The sequence below is a fragment of the Gadus morhua genome, chromosome 11 (assembly GCF_902167405.1).
Source record: "Gadus morhua chromosome 11, gadMor3.0, whole genome shotgun sequence".
In the NCBI taxonomy this organism is placed as follows: domain Eukaryota; kingdom Metazoa; phylum Chordata; class Actinopteri; order Gadiformes; family Gadidae; genus Gadus; species Gadus morhua.
This window is the reverse complement of record NC_044058.1, coordinates 2473536-2494084: the sequence shown is the minus strand read 5'-3', so window position 1 is coordinate 2494084 and position 20549 is coordinate 2473536. Positions and strand designations below refer to the sequence as shown.

Genomic DNA, 20549 nt, shown 5'->3' with positions numbered 1-20549 from the left:
AATATAAAATTGTTGTTTAGAACTAATAGAGGTTGGTTTTATTTCATTCTCGAAGAAAACATACGATACCTTTGCAATGAGCGTGGATGAGGGAGAGGAAGTTGCAGCGTGCTTCTGAGGTAGCGGTATGCCTTGGGTCCATGCAGGTGTAATGTGATGGCAAACTCCCTCTGTTCTTTGCTGTATTCACTGGCCTTTTTCTCGAAAAGGTGCAGTGGGAGATCTAACAATGAATAAAGAATTATTTCCACCGGTTATCAAATAAATTACCAATATATATTATGATTGGTGTTGGTATTCATAGCCTAGTGTAGATGTCATCTCGCCCAAAGTGTAGAGCAGTTAAAAATGAACAAATACAATTTCCAAACAAATCGGCCACATGAGCACAAATTCTACTTTGAACACATAGATTACGCATTAATATAACAGGGTCATGTTTCCGGGACATACTGTAGACATGTATCTAAGGAATCAGACCCATACGTCATTTTACCTGCATACAATCCAACCCTCTGACTTAGTTCTTCAGTCATCAAGTTTTTCTCCCTCAGCTCCATCAGCACATCCTTTAAGGAACTCTTTGCCCTCAATTCACGCTTCCTTGTATTCGCCTTTTCCCTCTGCAGTCTGCTTACATTGTCCTTTGCCTTAATGTACCCCTCCTTAAGAGCCAAAGGGCAACTGGACAGAGCATAAGTGTGGTCCTAGTAAAAGGGAGGGAAAAACACCTGCTGTCATACTCCAAGTGTTATTTCTGTTGGCTCGAAAACTCCCCATTGTATGTGAAAGTATTTATTACTACTACCCCAACACATGTTCAAAATAATACTTTTGGAGTTGAATTCAACTGGGAAATGTTTAACCCTGAATTTTTAACAATGTTGTCATAGGCAGACATCAAAGCACAATAATACAATTAAAAACAGACAGATTTATTTGTAAGTAGAGCTTTATCAAGTTTTGATTATTTTATGAACAATGAATAATGTCACTGAACAACAAAAAGATGATTGTTGAGGTAAGTATTACTCATCTGCCTGATCCCATCTATTAAACATCTAGTAAAATGTCAACCCCCCAACCCCATTTGATGAAGGAATGCACAGTGCATGTAGGGGGCGTAAATAATCGTTCGAACCCTACTCACAACAAGCTGAGACTGAGGCAGAGCTGCAGGTTCAACAGGGGCATATTGAGGGATGTCCATTGGTAGGCTCTCCTTGGCTCGCCTGAGATTCGAGGTGGTCCGGTCAGTGCTGGCTGTTGACTTTAGTGAAATAACATAATAAATCAATAAGTTTCACTGACATACAAGAAAGCCTAAATAGTATACCTACTTTTAGAAGATGAGCGGGGAAGGCAAAAATGGATGGAACAACACCAAGTCTGATCCTGACAGTTTGACCAGTCCGGTCAAAATGCTCTGGCTTGAAATGTTTACTGCAGAGCATGGTATCGTCATTGGCAGCAAAACCCTGTCTTTTAAGAGCGACTTCCCATTTTCTTCGCTGGTCACCGGCTTTGGGAAACCTTAAGGAATAAGAAAAAAGGCAAGAGCAGTTACAATTTAGGTGATGGCATTTACCAAAACCAATTTACATTTAAACTCAAGCTAGGGTTAAGGGGGGGGGCAAATCATTTCACTCTCACTATTGGCTACTTTTGTCTCCGTGAAAGCGGGAGTCTAAAGTCAGATGATCACTTCGAAGTCAAACAGTAAAATTAATAAATAAAGATCTCTCGGTCTAACTCTGTCTATAAGTCTGACTGTCTGCCAGACGAAAAAAAACATCGCCCCTGCCATACGAAACGGTTGAACGTGTAGGCCTATATGAAAACATTGCAGTCGTGTAACCGTTAGACGAGTTTGTAAACGATCACACCCCTAAACCCTAAATAGTTAAATTGGAATAAGGTTACCAAACTTAAGTTACAGGGGAAATTGAATTGTGTAAATAGTAGAGTAAGCAGACGTTTAACCAGCGATAGTGTTACTAGCGCAAACGATTCACTTTCACCGTAGTCCTCCACAATGTAAGCTAGCTAATGATGACTATAAAATGTACTTAAAAAATGTATCTCACCTGTGGAAAGTGATTCCCTCTCTTCTGGTGTGTACTGAACGTCGGTGTACACACCCGAAAGCAGCACAATGAACTGGCATTTTTTTTGAGCTGAGAAATTAGCTGTGACCATATGTATTTGTGGCTGTCTGACAGTCTGAGAATGCCTACTCAAGACCCACACAAGATGGCGGCTCCGTTTGCCGCGGCTGAGAGGGGCGTGGCGTATCTAGTGTTCTATATATATCTATGGTTGCTAGGACACATTCTTCACAGTGATTGGCTCTGCTTCTGCCTGAAGCGGTCTCGCCCGGCTTCAGGCAAAAAGTTTACTAAAAACACCAACAAGAATTGCTCCCCGCGCCAAAACGATAAAAAGGAAAAAGAAAAGCAAAATAAAGAAAAGAGTGGGAAAGGGACTTTAAATGGATAGACAGTGTTCGAGAAGATGAGTTCAAGGCGAACTGTACAGTATGCAAACATCAATTTTTGGTCAGCCACGGTGGTCTGACAGACGTAAAACAACATGCTTCTGGTGAAGCACACAAGAAGAACGACACCCAGAGGAGAAGTCGGGGAGCTCTGACACAGTTCCTTGTCCGACAAGCAACTCCCGAGGCTAACATGGTATGTCAAATAACTAAGCATGTTTGTTGTATGCTAGTAGTAGCCTGGACAAGTGGATACTCTTGGCTTAATAAAGGGGATAGCAACATTTTAGCTCTGCACAGATCCAAGTAATGTATACTTTACATTTCAGACTATTTTCCAAATCATACCTTTATTCACACTTTGTGTTGTCAATTCATGCTGCTAAATGTTCAATATAATTAAGTTTCAACACTGATACACTGTGCTATTTTCTTTTTTAATAAGACCAACTGAATCATATCGTGTAATGCAAGTAGATATCATATAATTAATAATAATAAAAAAATATTGCATACTGTCTGTTTACAACTTTTACACACCTCAAACAGCTCATGCATGTATAACAGTGGTTCTCAACCACTTTGACACGCTGTGACAATCAACCCCATCATGGGGTAGCTTGCCACAGTGTATGGTTGTCCCTATAGTTAATCTATAACCAATCCCTCAGCAGAAAATGTGATAAAAAAACCATTTGTAACTTTTTTGTTTTTAAGCTAGAGTAGAGACATAAAAGAAGTTTTAAATTGACTATAAATTACCATTATGGTTACCATAGAGATGGCGCCGCGGATGGCAGCCTCGGTACTTCGCTGCGCAGCGATTTTTCTCGTTTTGTTCGTTAATTTAGTGTTTTGCCTTAATACCCGGAGCTCGTTCACCAGAGAAGAGCTCATGAATATCGGGGAAACAACTTCTGTGGATTTGTTTCCCGACTTTCTCATCCCATCCGTGGAAACATTGGACATTCTGGTCAAAGGTGCGCTCACCTTTGTTCATGCAGCGAGACGGCGCAGGAGAGGTAGACGAGCCGGGGCGCTAGTGCGGCTCCGCCGACGCGGACAACGCACTCCGCTACCCTGAATATTTCTCTCCAACGTCAGATCACTGTGCAATAAACTGGATGAGCTCCAGCTACTGGTGAGGAGGAACAGAGACTTTTTCTTCATCTTCTGTTTTGTGCTTCACGGAAACTTGGCTGTGTGGATCAACACCGGACTCTGCGCTACAGCTGGCAGGCTTCCAGCTGTTCAGAGCGGACCGCGACATGGAGCTTTCCGGCAAAACGAAGGGTGGAGGGATCTGTTTCTACCTCAACAGCGGCTGGTGTAAAGATGTTACAGTGATGCTACAGCACTGTTCTCCTGTTCTGGAAACCCACATTATAAACTGTAAACCCTTTTATTCCCCCCGTGAGTTCGCTTCGTTCATTCTGGTCGGCGTTTATATTCCAACGCAAAACAACGTGCAGGAGGCACAACGTCAGCTGGCCGACCAGATACTGGACGTGGAGCGAACTAACCCGGCCTCCTTTGTTAATGTCTTCGGTGACTTTAACAGAGGAAATCTCAGCCATGAACTTCCCAAATACCCCCAGCTCATTAAGTGCCCAACCAGAGAGGAGAACACGCTGGATCACTGTTACACAACTTTAAAGAAGGCCTATCACGACGTCCCCCGCGCTGCACTGGGACACTGACCACGTCATGGTCCACCTGATTCCAGCATACAGGCAGAAGTTAAAACTCTGTAAACCTGTAGTGAGGACGTCTAAGCAGTGGACTAGTGAGGCTGTGGAGGATCTTAAGGTCTGCCACCAACAGTCTTGATGAGTACACTGATGCTGTGACATCTTATATCAGCTTCTGTGAAGACAGCTGTGTACCATCTTGCAGCAGGGTGAGCTACAACAACAACAAACCCTGGTTCACAGCAGAACTCGGACGGCTAAGGTCGGCAAAGGAGAAGGCGTTTGGAGCGGAGTCAAAGACAAGTTTAAGGAGTCGAAATACAGGTTTAGCAAGGCAGTGAGAGATGCTAAACTCTCGTATTCAAAGAGACTCCAACTGCAGCTCTCAGATAACGACAGTGTCTGTCTGGAAGGGTCTGAGACTGCTCACCAACTACAAACCATCTGCCCCCCACTCCATCGACGACCCTCACCTGGCCAACGACCTGAACAAGTTCTACTGCAGATTTGAAAGACAATGCAGTCCTGTTATCATCCCCCGTATCCCCATTCACCACCCCCAGATCACCACACCCTCCTCCCCCACCTCAGCAGGAGCCCAGGCGTTCCCTCTCCTGTCTACCTCTGAGACCGCCTCCCCCCCCCCGTCACCTCTCTCCATCCTGGAGAGGGACGTTAACAGACTCTTCAAGAGGCAGAAACCCCGCAAGGCAGCTGGACCGGCCTCTGTCTCCCCCTCCACCCTCAAGCACTGTGCAGATCAGCTGTCTCCAGTATTTACAGAAATTTTTAACACCTCGCTGGAGACATGCCATGTACCAGCCTGTTTTAAATCCTCCACCATCATCCCCATCCCCAAAAAAATAAGGCCCAAAGAACGACTACAGACCAGTCGCCTTGACCTCTGTGGTCATGAAGTCCTTTGAGCGCCTTGTCCTGTCGCACCTCAAATCCATCACGGACCCTCTCCTGGACACCATGCAGTTCGCCTACAGAGCCAACAGGTCTGTGGACGATGCTGTAAACATGGCCCTCCACTTCATCCTCCAGCACCTGGACTCAGCAGGAACCTACGCCAGGATCCTGTTGGTGGATTACAGCTCTGCATTCACCATCACGCACAATTGTACGTGTATTTTCTTTTCTTATCTTCTTATCTTATTACGGTGCATATGTATATGTATATAGTGTATCTCTATTTATTTATTTATATATTTTTTATTTTCTCTTATCTTTTTCAGTACTTATTATTTAATACTTGCTTATTGTTTATTGTTTGTTAAGATCGTGCGCAACGAATACGAATACCAAGACAAATTCCTTACACATATGTGTAAATGTATTTGGCAATAAACCTTTTCTGATTCTGATTCTAAATACAATCTCTAATATCCAAGGCCATTTATATTAGTTTTAACCATTTAATATAAACCACGATTAACTTAACATGTGTCAACCAACCCCCAAAAAAGTAACTTAACGTGTGACAACCAACCCACAAAAAGTGACCTATACCTAAAATATAGCATACTTTTGCTGGCTACACAGGTGTTGTCATGGCTTTGGAGGCACCGCAAGTTTTTTGTTTACAGTTTATGATATTTCTTTTGCACTAAGTGTGTTGCATATTCTTGAAGAAAGTTGTCCAATCCCGGGTTGCTTTCACTCACTTTATTCGTTATAAAGTCGGCATGTTTCGGTATGGTAACTGAAGCTTAAGGGAGGGAATTGTATCTAACGCGTGTGAGAGGAAAATACCGTGATGTACTTCAAGCCCCCCGGGCCTTAGGCCCGGGTGGCTTTTTGCGCCGTCTACCTATTGATCTCTGCCTCTGGAGTTCGAAATCACCCGCTAGAGAGGACGTCAAGTGGGCGTGGCCTAGTGGGCGTGGCCGGGGTGACGTAATGGCTTGGGCTTCTTCACCTAACCAAAGGTGATGCCTTCTGTGGTGGAGAAGCCTTCAATAAGGTCTTGCTCCCCTTGTTGCTATGTGAGGGTAATGCAGCTTCTTAAAATACTTAACAATCCCTCCTTGGTCATCTCAGATGACCATACAATAATATTTTAAATCATAAACACCATTTACCACACCGAAAACATAGTCAAAGTAGGATAAATCATCAACACCATCAACCGTGTGGGAATAACTCTATCGAATAGAGAAAAACCACTACGCGTCCCAATAATACTGAAACGGTATTCACATTGTGGGTCTCATAGGAAATACAGGTCATTATTTAACAATACAACAATGAACATATATCTTGTTATCATACAATCATATGGTCAAACAACACACAAACAAAAGTATCCATAGAAATCCTAAGCTAATACCCTTCGGTTATGTGCTACAAGGTCATACAATTTTCAACATGTGCAAAAGTAAAGTAAAAATTGGTAAAATGATTACATTTATTAAAAATTCAAAATGATTGATAGGCTAGCATGGATTTGGGTGGTTCAGGTGATCTGTGGTGGCGCAGCTCGTCCCTTCTTGTCAAGGGCTCAGCTCACAGAGAGGTTACTTTTACATCATGGGAGCCTCCAAACAGGTTCTCCGTCGTCGTCGTGTCAGCAACAGGTGGCCTGTAAACAACCGTCTCAAAGAAGATCAAGAGTACCATTATCAATGCAGCGATTCAGAAATAACGGGTTGCACTCGCAGCCAAGCAACACTACACAATACGAAACATAGCCTGGTATGGTTGTTTAGAAATCTGTTATTCAAGTAAATCCGGGATATTGATTATCTTATATACAGGCGCTTCTACTAGAATAGTATAGGTGTTGACTATTCTACATATTACAGCTGGATAGGGTCGGGCCCCTCAGGTGATGTATCGTTCACTTTCATCAGATCATATCTGATCCCCATGTAAGCCTGAATGGCACTTGGCGCTTCTGTAGCGCTCACTGCTGTGGTGATCAGCAGATGCAGTAGCCCTCGTGCGCAGGGAATACACAACCCGGTCTCACGAAAATACGTGACACTGTCACGTTATTTAATCTATTGAAACGTGATCAGGGACACGTATTTTCACAATTTTTCGTGTCAAAAAGCACAAATTTCAAACCCATGTATTTCAATTGGAAGTATTTGTCGTGTCATAAGCACGACTTCCAAACTAAGGTTCTGTCCGGGAGCGTTCTCCCTAATGTCCCTTAAGGAGCTCCGTACAGAACATTTATTGTTAAAAATTGTCTGTGATAACTAACAATATGACAGCTTTTGGCCACCCGTTTCTACGTAAACTTGTCTGTGAACAATATGACAGCTTTAGGCCACCCGTTTCTACTTTCACCTTTGATTCTGAGAAATTGTGACAATTCACGGATAGGCCTATATTAAATGCAGGTGCGCTGCTCAGGCAAACCCGAGCCCGAGCCCGACCCGACCCGCGGGCCGGGTCGGCCGATATTTCCCACCACTATCCTCGGGCGGGCCTTTGATCGAGCGATTTTATTTTTATTTTATCATTGGTTTATTGGCCTAATCTGAGGAGAAATCTATCCCATAAACAGAAATATTATAGGTCTTTATTACACGGGTCTTCTCAATGCCGTGGAACGCTCCGTTCACTTGCATGGGTCCGGTGACTTGTCAACCCCTCTGCTGATCAACACTACGAATGCTGGTAACGAATAAATTGTAAAAAAAAAAGACACAGCATGTGAAGTTATTTTTTCGTTTTGTGTGTGTGTGTCTTGCTTCAGGGCGAAGCAAGACACTTTCGCTGCGCGTCGGTGTACTCTTCGCCCTGGTGGGGCTTATTTTCCCGATAATGACCGGCGTTCTATGCATTATCCCTACATATATATTTAGCAGAGTAGACTAAATTTGAACAAAGTTACATATGTATTAAAAAAAATGTTGGGTTGAAATCGGGCTCGGGCTCATAATTACAGTTAATCTGTCGGGGCGGGCCGGGCTCGGACAGAACGTGCACGGGCTCGGGCTTGGTTTTCTTTATTAATCGAATGGGAAATGCAATAGGCCTATTTTAGGACCGAATCACCGTTAAACTTGTTTCTAATAACATTCCTAGCGAGAAATATACTTTTTACTTGCATAATCTTTAGTCAGTGATTACGTCTGATCTTTAGTTTTATAGTTATTAGGAAGATTTTATCCGCTCGCTCGCATGTTTCAATGACGTCAGGTTGCTAAGGACGCTGTTTTCGCTAAACTAGCAGCTCACGTGTTTCCTGCGTTTGTGTTATTAAACCGTTACTTTATGTAGCCTAACTTTTAATGATATCATCTTGTTAGAAACACGTATATCCAACCCAGAGCCAACCCAGTCGCCAAAAGCATACGTTGACAGTGTACGTTTTCGTGAACACTGGATTACGTCGCATTTCAACATAAAATAGCGTGTTACACACACACACACACACACACACACACACACACACACACACACACACACACACACACACACACACACACACACACAATGCATTTCGCTGCTAAAACAACAACAACAGATATTCCCTCAATTATTATTACTTTCAAAACGTTGGCCAAGGTGGAATATCCTTTTTATTTAGGCTGCTTCTAGGACATTTTGGGTGGATTTTGAACGGTATGTGGGCAGGACGTTTTTTGCAGGACCTGGCAACCCTGCGCTGTTGCCCGAGGTGCAGAAATGCTCCGGAACAGATCTGGATCCACTATGGCCAAAAGACTTGTATGCCCCCCCCCCCCCCCCCCCCCTTAAATAAATTCTATGGCAGAATAAAGAATAAATTCATGCATTATCATTCAACTTGAACATGTGTTTTTACAGTATAGCGTGGTGGAGGGGTGACGTATGTTGGCCAACCCGGAAGTGAGCGTCGCCCTGGTTTCCCTTGACAAAAAGCCAACGGGTTTTTCCATTGGATTTTGGATTATTGCAGAAAAATTAGCATCTTTGAAGCACCTCCTCAAAAACTGAAAATAAATAAATAAATAAAAATATCTGTGCTCCAAAGAACGAAATGTAAACCAATGCATTCTGAATGGGAGTGTTTCTCCGATTTTTCCATGCTACAAAGAACGAAATGTAAACCCATGCAAATAAAGACTTCATGTTCATAATCATTTAAATATCATTAATCTCCTGAGTGTGTAGAGTGGTATTCTATTTTTTTCAACGGGGCTGCATCCAGTCACTTGACCGTCATGGTTGCTATGGTGGTTGCTATCGACCGCCCCCTCTAATCCTTACATGGTTCTAAAAACCATGCGGCAAAGGAGCTGCCGTCCATTGTGTTGTTTTTGTCGTAAACTAGGGTCCGATGGTTAAAAAATAGACTGATATTCCAAGGTATCCTTAAAAGGCAGCTTGGATGTTTTTATTTTGTGCAGTTTAGACTTCTTCTGTAACCTATTTTTGAAAGCAAAACACCAAGCTCATTGATTTAACGAGGCAGGGTTATTTGAAACAATTTATTAAATAAATATTTATGAGAGGTCATTCCTTCTCCTGAGTTTGCTTCCTATTTATGTCTAGTGTACAACCCTACTGTCCACAAGCATCGACCCCCCCCCTCCCCATATGGATTTGGAGAATTGCTGCCACGTCCCAGTGGTGGAGGTATCATATATATGAAAGAGGGCATTCAATTATACTACAATGATCAATTAGGAGGCCGAAGCCCTAAAGGAAGTGATGCAATAGGTGACTGAGTCAACAACATTTAAGTAAGCCTTGGGGTCTCTTATATATCAAAGGGGGTCTCAAAGGACGCATATACGCTTCAACCTGTGGCTTACAGGAAATGACTCAGCAAGTGCTCCATCTCGTTGCACATTTCACCCAGCGGCTCGCTTGCAAGATTTGGCCTGAAGTTCTTCCCAGACCTACACCGTAGCCATCCAACCTGCATACCAACAACCATAACAATTAATAAAAAAATCGTCGATCAAAGGCCCGGGCTCGGGCAGAGAATCTAAACTCTAGTAGGGAGAAGGATAAAGCCAATCAGAATCCTCAGAATCAACAACAACGAATAACACAAGCGTCTTCCTGTAGCAAACAAACTGTAAACATAGGGCGCTCATATGACGTTAAGCATTTCCTGGCGCATAATGTGACGCTTCAGAACCTAAAACCCTGTTTCTCCCCGTTGACACGACAACACATAACCAGCGTTTTCAGAAATCTCCACTTTGGCCGGAGTTTTTAGAAATGATCGTTTTCTGTGACAAAAACAGCGTTTTCGTGTAAATGAGAGGCCAAACTTATCAGCGTTTTCCCTTCGTGTAAACAGGGCCTTAGAAAATAGGCCTACGTGTCCCTGATCACGTTTCAATAGATTAAATAACGTGACAGTGTCACGTATTTTCGTGAGACCAGGTTCGAGCGTGTGCATGGGTTGAATTGCGTGTGTCTCACGCCGAATGCATGAGACATGAGAGCCCTGTACTTACGTGACACAAACCAGCGCCGCAAACGTTCTCTCCCGCTTGAGATGACGTCTTTCTTTATAGGTTCATGGGTCTGATTCGCCGATTTCCCATGCTGATATCCCCGGAGATTCTCGGGCATCTTCGACAATTTGGCTATAGATTGTCTCATTGCACGCTAAATAATATAATTATAGCCTAATTATATATATATCCTATATAAATATATAGGCAATATATATAATTAGGCAATATGTATATATATATACAGTATATATATATATATATATAGCATTTGTGGTTTTGGCATAAACATAACTAGGGTGCACTGTACTATCTGCACACACCCTTTCTGAAGCCTCTCTCTCGCTCTCGCTCTCTCTCTCTGTCCCTCCCTCTCTCTCTTTCTCTCTCTCTCGTACCGTTTTGTGGAGCACGTTAATTGTCTGAGAACACTCCCATTCAGAATGCATTGGTTTACATTTCGTTCTGTGTAGCACGCAAAAAGTCGGACTATCGTGCTCTGGAACACGCTTCAATAGATTAAAGTCCGTGCACTGGAGCACGCAATCGCTTGATACCGGGTTGGGAGAAGAGGTGGATTAGTCTGATAAGAGTCCTCGGTTTTGTACAGACTATCGGAAGGTAAACAGAGTTACCAAGCCTGATGCATATCCACTGCCGCAAGTTGAATATTGTTGTCTGGGCTTGAAGGATGTGCCGTTTACTTGGATGACGTTGTGGTTTATAGCAATACCTGGGAGGAGCATTTGATTCGCATCGGGAAGTTGTTTGAACGTCTGAGTGAAGCGCGTCTTGCAGTCAATTTGGCAAAGTGAGTTTGCTAAGGCTACTGTCACCTACCTTGGTAAAGTAGTGAGTCAGGGGCAAGAGCGGCCAGTGCAAGCAAAAGTCTCTGCTATAGCAGAGTATCCTGTGCCAGCCAATAAAAAGGAACTGCAACGTTTTCTGGGTCTGGTGGGCTATTACCGCAGTTTCTGCAAAAGCTTCTCAACTGTGGCTCCTTCAACAGATTTGTTAAAAGGAAAAGCGAAATACGTCTGGTCGTTGTCCTGTCAGCAAGCTTTTGAGAACATTAAATATGTTCTGTGCTCTCCTCCGATTCTAGCTGCTCCGCAATTGGATAATCCTTTTATTCTACATGTAGATGCGAGCGAAGTGGGGGTAGGTGCTGTCTTGTCCCAAAGTGATGATGGTGGAGTTGAACGAACGGTGCCTTTCTACTCCAAGAAATGTAATTCCTTTCAGAGGAAATATTCTGTAATCGAGAAGGAAACCCTAGCACTCATTTCGGCGTCACAGCATTTTGAAGTCTACACTGTAAAAAAAAGTTGTAATATAACAGAATTTTACTTTCGTCTGTATTTTTAAAATACCATTTAATTTACAAAAAGAGAATGTTATTTTACATGTAAAATGTAAACTAAAATGAAATCACTGTAACTGTGAAAACACACAATATTCCTGTTCTTTTACGAAAAAAAACTATTAGAAATCCATATATATATTTATTGTTAAAATACGTTCACAAATATATCGTAATTTCACAAATATTTGTCTGTTATTTAAGGGAATAAACTGTAAAATTCAACTTTAAAACTAAAAAAAGTAAAAAATAATTTAAAGTTACTGAGAAATTAAAAGTAAAATAACTATTTAATTAGTAATTTTACTATAATTTCTTTGTTAATTGACTAATGTTTTCATTGAAAATAACCAAAATACTGCAATTTCCTAGATGGTAATATTTATTAACATTATATTAACATTCATTTAAGGACATCTAAACAGACATAGGGAAAGTGAAGGAGGCCCAGGATAAAACCACATAAACTACATGCTTTTCATCTGTTTCCTTAACCTACCACTTAAAAGCATTACATTCTGCCAATGTTTTGGATGTATGGTTACTTGACCCAGGTTATGGAAACCTTTGATAGAGTATGGATTCATTTCAGTGAGGTTGAATGTAAGTTTGTAATCCATGTATGGTGACTTGACCAAGTCACCATAGATGCCTTGGATAGAAATGTTACTGTAAACAAACAAACTGTATACAAAACGTTTTATTTATGTTTCTCATCACAACATATATAAATCTTGTAGAACTCTTACAGCTTTGAGGGATGTTAAATCTATAAGTTTCAGTCATTTTAAGAAGTAAGAAATAAGTTATGTTTTGTATGGAACACCGCCCACTATGAACGCGTCATCACCCACGTGGTGAAGAAGAACGTTGCCATTTTGCACTTGTGTTGAATGCGTGTGGACCTGAGGAGTTATCTTTTAAGGTAATTAATAGGGATGTCCGATATTGGCTTTTTTGCCGATATCCGATATGCGATATTGTCCAACTCTAAATTTTCGATTCCGATATCAGCCGATACCGATGTCGATATTTGGGTTATTTTTCCTCAAACCTAATTTAGGTAACATTACATATCTCCTGTTTTTCTGGAATTAACACAACATGCTTAATGTTATTGTGATGCCACACTGGATGCATTCTTGAATGCAACAAGGCTTTCCAAATGTTAACATTGTCTGTGCAAAATAAGAAAAATACTTCAACTTAATTTAAGGGAAAAGTGCCATGTTTATTTTTATTTTTTTAATGGTCTCAGACAACAGTTTGGATTACACTCTCCCTGAGATAATCTTGACAATGCCCACAACAAATAGGGCAAACTTGACTTCACAAATGATAAAACATTGTACCTGAACAACTATGTGCAACATAGCAGTATGTTTCTTTAACTAAAACTCAATAACCTTAATTGAATAAATGCACAAATATGAGTCAATTACAATGTGCACTGTACTGCACAATTTTGAAAACATTTATTTGAGCTATAAATAATAATAAAAAAAGAAAAATCGGTTTTAAGGCGAAAAAAATCCGATACCGATATTGACAGATATTACATTTTTATGCTAATATCGGGCCGATAATATCGGTGGGCCGATAATATCGGACATCTCTAGTAATTAAATCTTACCAAATATGTCACTGTTAGAGTCAGTCACTCTAAATACTTGTTTTAATTTGCTCGTAAGGTTGGGCAACATGTTTATGCCAAGGTATTTTTTGAAAATCCAGGCCTAATGTGATTATACTAATGTGTTAAAGTTCGCTGTGGTTACTATTCGCTGGCGTTAGCTAGGCCTAAACAACTTTAATTTCATGACTCATTCACGAAATTAGGGAATAAAGCATGTTTTTCTATCGTGTGAAAGCGTAGTTGACTTTCCTTAGAACTATGAAGTTAGTGGGTGTAATTCGCTGGGGGGAGGGGGAGTTACTAACTGCATGCTTAAGCAACTCGAAATGTTGGTGCATTTTTTGGGAAATATTCACTATAGGCTACCACAGTGGGGAAAGTCGTTGGTAATGTCTTTATTTTTATGCTGCTATGCCTGGTAAAACGTAAAAACGTGTGAGTATATTAATTGGGCCAGTGAGAATTTTGATGGACCTGTCTTTAGCCGAGGGCTCTCTAGGCGTCACGTACACGCGACAATGGCAGCTAGCGTTTAGCATTAGGCTAATATTAGCATCGCTGGGTAGCAAAGGCATTCATAGTTTATGCGGTTTGGTCTTTACCAGCTATACCTAGCCTTCCCCAGTCATTGTAACGGACTGGGTATTATGTAATGTTGTGTTATGTGTGTTCCTCTGTTATAATAGTTTGTTTATGTCCATTTCACAGGGTTGAGTTGTTGGGATTCCAGAGAGTTAGTTGATATGGCTGTTTTAGTTTTTTCTGTAGGTATAGGTAATTGGTGTTGAGACGGTTGGGTTAAGACGGGCTTCTGCTTCAAGCATTTTTCCTAAGGCTCTGTAGAAATGGTGAGTATTTAAATGCTTTATTTGATTCACTTGACTTATTTAAACTTAATAGTATTCGAATGTTGCTGTCAATTTATGAAAATTAATCTTAATATTTTGGTACTGAGTGATAACATTAGCTTGCAGGAATATACTTTCCTGTGTGATTTATTAGGTCCCCATTGAACAGTTTAAAAGCACCATGAACTCCATTTATTTTAACTAGGTGTAGCTAATAAACTAATTTGAGTTGCATTTAAATGAATTGCATTTAAACTACAATAAAGAGTAACTGTGAAGCATGTTGACCGATTCTTTTAGGAAAGCTATATGGATGTATTTGGTTGGCTGGCCTCACATTTTTCCCTCTTTCTCTCTTTCCAGTGATGTGGCAGTGTAAGGGGTGTTCCGTTGCAGTAGCTAGTAGGTCTTTACTTCTTAATCATTATAAACTCAAGCATCCACATTTTGGGCGCACCATCCACTATCCATGTACATTTAAGACTTGGAATGCTTTAATTGTACACCAAAGTAGAGTTCATTCAACACAAGTTAGTCAGACTCAAAAAGAGTTGGCTACTTTCAGCTGTCACTTATGTAGATGCAAAAATCTATCTAATGAAAGGGAATACTTTATTAATATCAACATACATCTGAGGAGAAATGAAATTGTCTCTGACATGTTTGTTGGCTGTACTTTTCAAACCAATATTTATGGAACGTTTATGTCTCATAAGAGAAGCCGACACACACCTCATAACCTAACTGATTTTATTCCTGGTATTGTGTTAACTACATTAGCATCACCATCATTACATGATTCTTCAGCTGATTGCCAGGATGAGGAGTTTGTGGAAGAGGAAGTTTCTGTTGCACCCCTAGGTTTGGAAGACCAATACAGACCAATTTATATATTTTAAATATAAGATCATTAGAAAATGAAGTAATCAAATGATTGTCTTATTTTTATTTTCAGATAAATGCAGAATTTAAGCGCATTACCACCATGCCCCTGCAATCCAGATTTCTGTCACAGCTGGATGTACGATCTGACAAACTTCTAAAGCTGTTCGAAAAACGAGGAGGACAGATAGGCAAGCGTCTTGAGAGAACTTTGGCCCCCATGACTCAAGTAAGAATGAATTTTTGGGAAATAAAATACTGAATTTATAAAAAAATCCAAACAAATGTCTTTCTCTTCTAATCCCCATGACCTAGGACGATGACGTTGACGCAGGGCGGGAATGTGTTCTCAAGTGGCTGTGTGTGTACCTCAACGAAGACCCAGCAAATCTTGTCAGGGAGTTTGTGGTGAGTGAAGTTATTCTACCAATTTATATATTTTGTTGAACACCAAAATGCGTAGTTAAAGGGGACCTATTATGCTTTTTTGACTTTTATGACCTATATACGTTGTTATAATGATAGATAGTCATGTTTAACCATACACAAAAAACGATGTAGATTTTCGGGAAACTCTTCCTCTCATCTGGGCGCTTTCAGCATGCTCTGTCAACGCTCGGTTTCGTCCTTCTCCGCCCCCTCGCCCCCCTCCTGCCAACCCAACTCCGTTGTGATTGGTTACCTTCCTTGAAGCGCGCGCGCGCGCGGGCAGATTTGACCAGGCATATGGGGGCGTGGCAGGAGTGCCTACGTAGATGATTTCCCGGAAATGTGAACAAGTGAATCGCAAACGTTGTCCCGAGTGTTTAGCGCTCTGCACAGCCACACCAGACTGTCAGCAGGGAATACGTCGAAATGCATGTACGTCATTATTTGACACATGAGTATGGTAAAACATGACTATGAATCATTATAACAACGTTTATAGGTCATAAAAGTCGAAAAAGCACAATAGGTCCCCTTTAATGAAATAGATCTAGGCTACTGTACTGATGCAAATTACGCAACACACTTCCGTTGTGTTTAGTAACATTTATATTGGTTGCTCGACCTTAAGGTCTGGTTAGTTTAATTTTTGCTTCCATTACATGACACACAGGTGAGTGCTTTATCCAAGTTAAAACTTGACTATAAAATGAACCTTCTCGTGTTTTATCGGCACAACACTATATAGGCATTTTAATTTGAAACATGTACAGTCTGCATTTAAGTTTAACAGAGAGAAAAGGAGAGGCTATCAGACTGGCTTAAATTATTTAACATGAAAAAATCTTTTAAATAGCACTTTCATTATAATTCCATTGTAAATATGATTTTTGCTTTTTCTCACTCCGATCTATTTTGTGATTTCACTGTGCAGGCAGAGGACGAAGCCGCCATCAAAGAATCGATTGAGGACACCACGGTGGGAATATTTGTCGTGAAAAATGATGCAACCAGTGGTCCAGAGGACGTGGGGATTGTCCTGGAAGGCCTGCAGATAATGCAAGGACTGGACAACACTGCATTAGCTGCTGCCATATTATTTGGCCTAATGTATGTATTGAACCTCAACTACCCTCCTGAGCTAAAGTACACGTTTGAAGTGCGCCAAAAAGTTGTGATGGAGCTGGACGGCACCACGCTCTCAAAGAAAGCCCAAGTTCTCAAAAACAGACTATGAGTGAGCTGTTGTCCTTGGATCTTTTTGCTCATTGACTTGATTCTGGACTGTTCACATGCAACTTTGTTGTTCTTTGTTCTTGCAGTATTTACATGCAGCATGTCTACTGTATTATCAAATGAATGTTTTTTCTGGAGCTCATGCGTTCCCAAAATGTGACTCTGATTTGCTGTTTTCTCTTACGGTACGGCCACACCAAACGCGTTACTCGCGTTAGGGGCGTCAAAATTCGGCATTTTGCATAGGGAACCATTGGTATAGGCGCGTAGACGCGTTACATGCGATGAAGCGTCGCGTTAGGGGCGTTACGCGCGTCAGACGCACGTAATTACGCACGTAAACGCAGTAACGCGCCCAACGCGCCAACGCCCGGAGTTCAGAAATCTGAACTTTCAACGCTCCAACGCGTGACGCTTGGCCGCGATAGCCAATCAGCGTTGAGCTTGACCCGACGTCACTGGCAGAGAGTAGTGAGCTTGGACAGAAGCATACGGCCGACATCTTTCTTTATTCTGGGTGGAAATAGTAACATAGTTACGCTATTAAATGCGTTTATGGAAACATTTTTAGCGAGAAATGTGCATTTTACTTTCATAATGTTCGCTCGGTGAATGTGAAGGATGTTTGGTTTGATAGTTATGACGGAGAGGGAACACTCCGTTCACTTGCATGGACAGAGTCTCTGGTTACTAAGCAACCTCAACGTCTTGGCTGACTATATCTCTGCTGATCAACACTGCGAATGCTGGAAACACACCAGACACACCATGTGAAGTCATTCAACCCGATTATTGTTATTTATATCAGAGATTATTTAATCTAACCCGATCTAAGCTCAATCACCCAAACACGGCGGCGTTTGTGTTTCCTACCTCGGACTCCAGCGCAGCCACGGCCGACAACTATCTTTATTCTGGGTTGAAATAGTAACATAGTTACGCCATTAAATGCGTTTATGGAAACATTTTTAGCGAGAAATGTGCATTTTACTTTCATAATGTTCGCTCGGTGAATGTGAAGGATGTTTGGTTTGATAGTTATGACGGAGAGGGAACGCTCCGTTCACTTGCATGGACAGAGTCTCTGGATGCTAAGCAAACTCAACGTCTTGGCGGACTATTTCTCTCCTGATCAACACTACGAATGCTGGAAACACACCAGACACACCATGTGAAGTTATTCAACCCGATTATTGTTATTTATATCAGAGATTATTTAATCTAACCCGATCTAAGCTCTATCACCCAAACACGGCGGCGTTTGTGTTTCCTACCTCGGACTCCTGCGCAGCCACGGCCGACAACTATCTTTATTCAGGGTGGAAATAGTAACATAGTTACACCATTAAATGCGTTTATGGAAACATTTTTAGCGAGAAATGTGCATTTTACTTTCATAATGTTCGCTCGGTGAATGTGAAGGATGTTTGGTTTGATAGTTATGATGAAGAGGGAACGCTCCGTTCACTTGCATGGACAGAGTCTCTGGATGCTAAGCAACCTCAACGTCTTGGCGGACTATTTCTCTCCTGATCAACACTACGAATGCTGGAAACACACCAGACACACCATGTGAAGTTATTCAACCCGATTATTGTTATTTATATCAGAGATTATTTAATCTAACCCGATCTAAGCTCTATCACCCAAACACGGCGGCGTTTGTGTTTCCTACCTCGGACTCCAGCGCAGCCACGGCCGACAACTATCTTTATTCAGGGTGGAAATAGTAACATAGTTACGCCATTAAATGCGTTTATGGAAACATTTTTAGCGAGAAATGTGCATTTTACTTTCATAATGTCCGCTCAGTGAATGTGAAGGATGTTTGGTTTGATAGTTATGACGAAGAGGGAACGCTCCGTTCACTTGCATGGACAGAGTCTCTGGATGCTAAGCAACCTCAACGTCTTGGCGGACTATTTCTCTCCTGATCAACACTACGAATGCTGGAAACACACCAGACACACCATGTGAAGTTATTCAACCCGATTATTGTTATTTATATCAGAGATTATTTAATCTAACCCGATCTAAGCTCTATCACCCAAACACGGCGGCGTTTGTGTTTCCTACCTCGGACTCCAGCGCAGCCACGGCCGACAGCTATCTTTATTCAGGGTGGAAATAGTAACATAGTTACGCCATTAAATGCGTTTATGGAAACATTTTTAGCGAGAAATGTGCATTTTACTTTCATAATGTTCGCTCGGTGAATGTGAAAGATGTTTGGTTTGATAGTTATGATGAAGAGGGAACGCTCCGTTCACTTGCATGGACATGGACTCATCTAGCTGCGTTGGCGCGTTGACGCGTTGGAAGCGTTGAACCGAGTAACCACCACACAATGATCAAGCGTCAGGTTAGGCGCGTTACTCGCGTTATCCAACGCGAGTAACGCGTTTGGTGTGGCCGCACCGTTAAAGTAATAGAGCTGCTGAATGAGCTGTTGCCATGGACCATGTTTGCTCTGTGAATGCACTTGTCTTTTAACATGCACTCATGCAGCTTTAGTTTAACCTGTATTCTTTTGGCAGTATTTAGATTCTTGGAAGATTTACATTTGTTGTAGTATTAATGATGTTTGTCTAGGTCTACTCATTGTTTGTTGTGCGGTGATTCATTGAAAACACTGGCAGTACTTTTTTATTTTATTATTTAATTAGAATTTTATGCAAAGTAAAAAAAAACTTAATGCAACCTAACATGTTGTTTTGGGATTTCAGTGTTAAAAATGTCTAGTGTTTTCAAAAAGATTGTTAATTTGGCACAATTGTCATATTGTAGCAGTTGTGGATGTTTACTGTTTTCTCCTGATTGGGTCCTGCTGTACTGCGTACAAATTGCATGTCCAAACTATTGCTATTTGAAGGTGGAGTCAGCGATTAAGGGGAATTCTTGTTGTCAAAATCAGTGAATATCTCCACGATCATGATCCACTTCCTGTCCGTACTTATGTGCTATAAATCCTTTGTTAGTGCTCAGCCTAGGCTCTGTAAACCAAGGACCTATGGACATGCAATTTGTAGGCAGGACAAGCATTCTCCAGAGTCAGCTCTAAGTTACACATGCCTAACACTGGCTGTGCTATTTTATTTTATTTTATTTTTAATCTAGCAAAGTAATGGGATTTCAGTGTTAAATGTTGTATTGGGATTTCAAGCTTTGGGATTTCAGTGTTAAATGTAGCATTTGAAAGAAATACAATAGAAAGTTGGTTATTTGTGCCTTATTTAGTCTCATACTTACTTGAGCAGTAAGTATGAGACTAAACATTTACTTTTTCAACATTTTTTTACTTGTTTTGAAAGATCAATCACGTTTTTTTCTGTCCATATACTGTTATATTACATCAAATATAAATTATTATACAACCTTTTTCCATTAAAAACCAGCTAAGAAAAGCACATTTCTGTCAATTTAAGCAGTATTATACGTAATACAACATTTATTTACCATATTTCTAGGTAATTTCATTGTTTTAAAATGTGAATGTTTCTAATTAAACATTAAAAACAACATGAAAATAAGGCCAAATCTTGTTAAAATTA

General features: G+C 41.1%; 1 protein-coding gene and 1 long non-coding RNA gene across 3 annotated transcripts in view; both read left to right on the top strand.

Moving 5' to 3' along the window:
- Positions 1-20549, top strand: part of LOC115553796 (juxtaposed with another zinc finger protein 1) — a gene marked incomplete at its 5' end in the record, with an annotated part of 219932 nt that overhangs the window by 63556 nt on the left and 135827 nt on the right.
- Positions 14823-15475, top strand: LOC115553348 (uncharacterized). Of its 2 annotated transcripts, none has more exons than XR_003978443.1 (3): positions 14823-14856; positions 15235-15315; positions 15410-15475. It is a non-coding gene; the product is annotated as an uncharacterized LOC115553348 (long non-coding RNA). The 2 variants fall into 2 exon arrangements; XR_003978444.1 differs by having other exon boundaries at positions 14823-14860.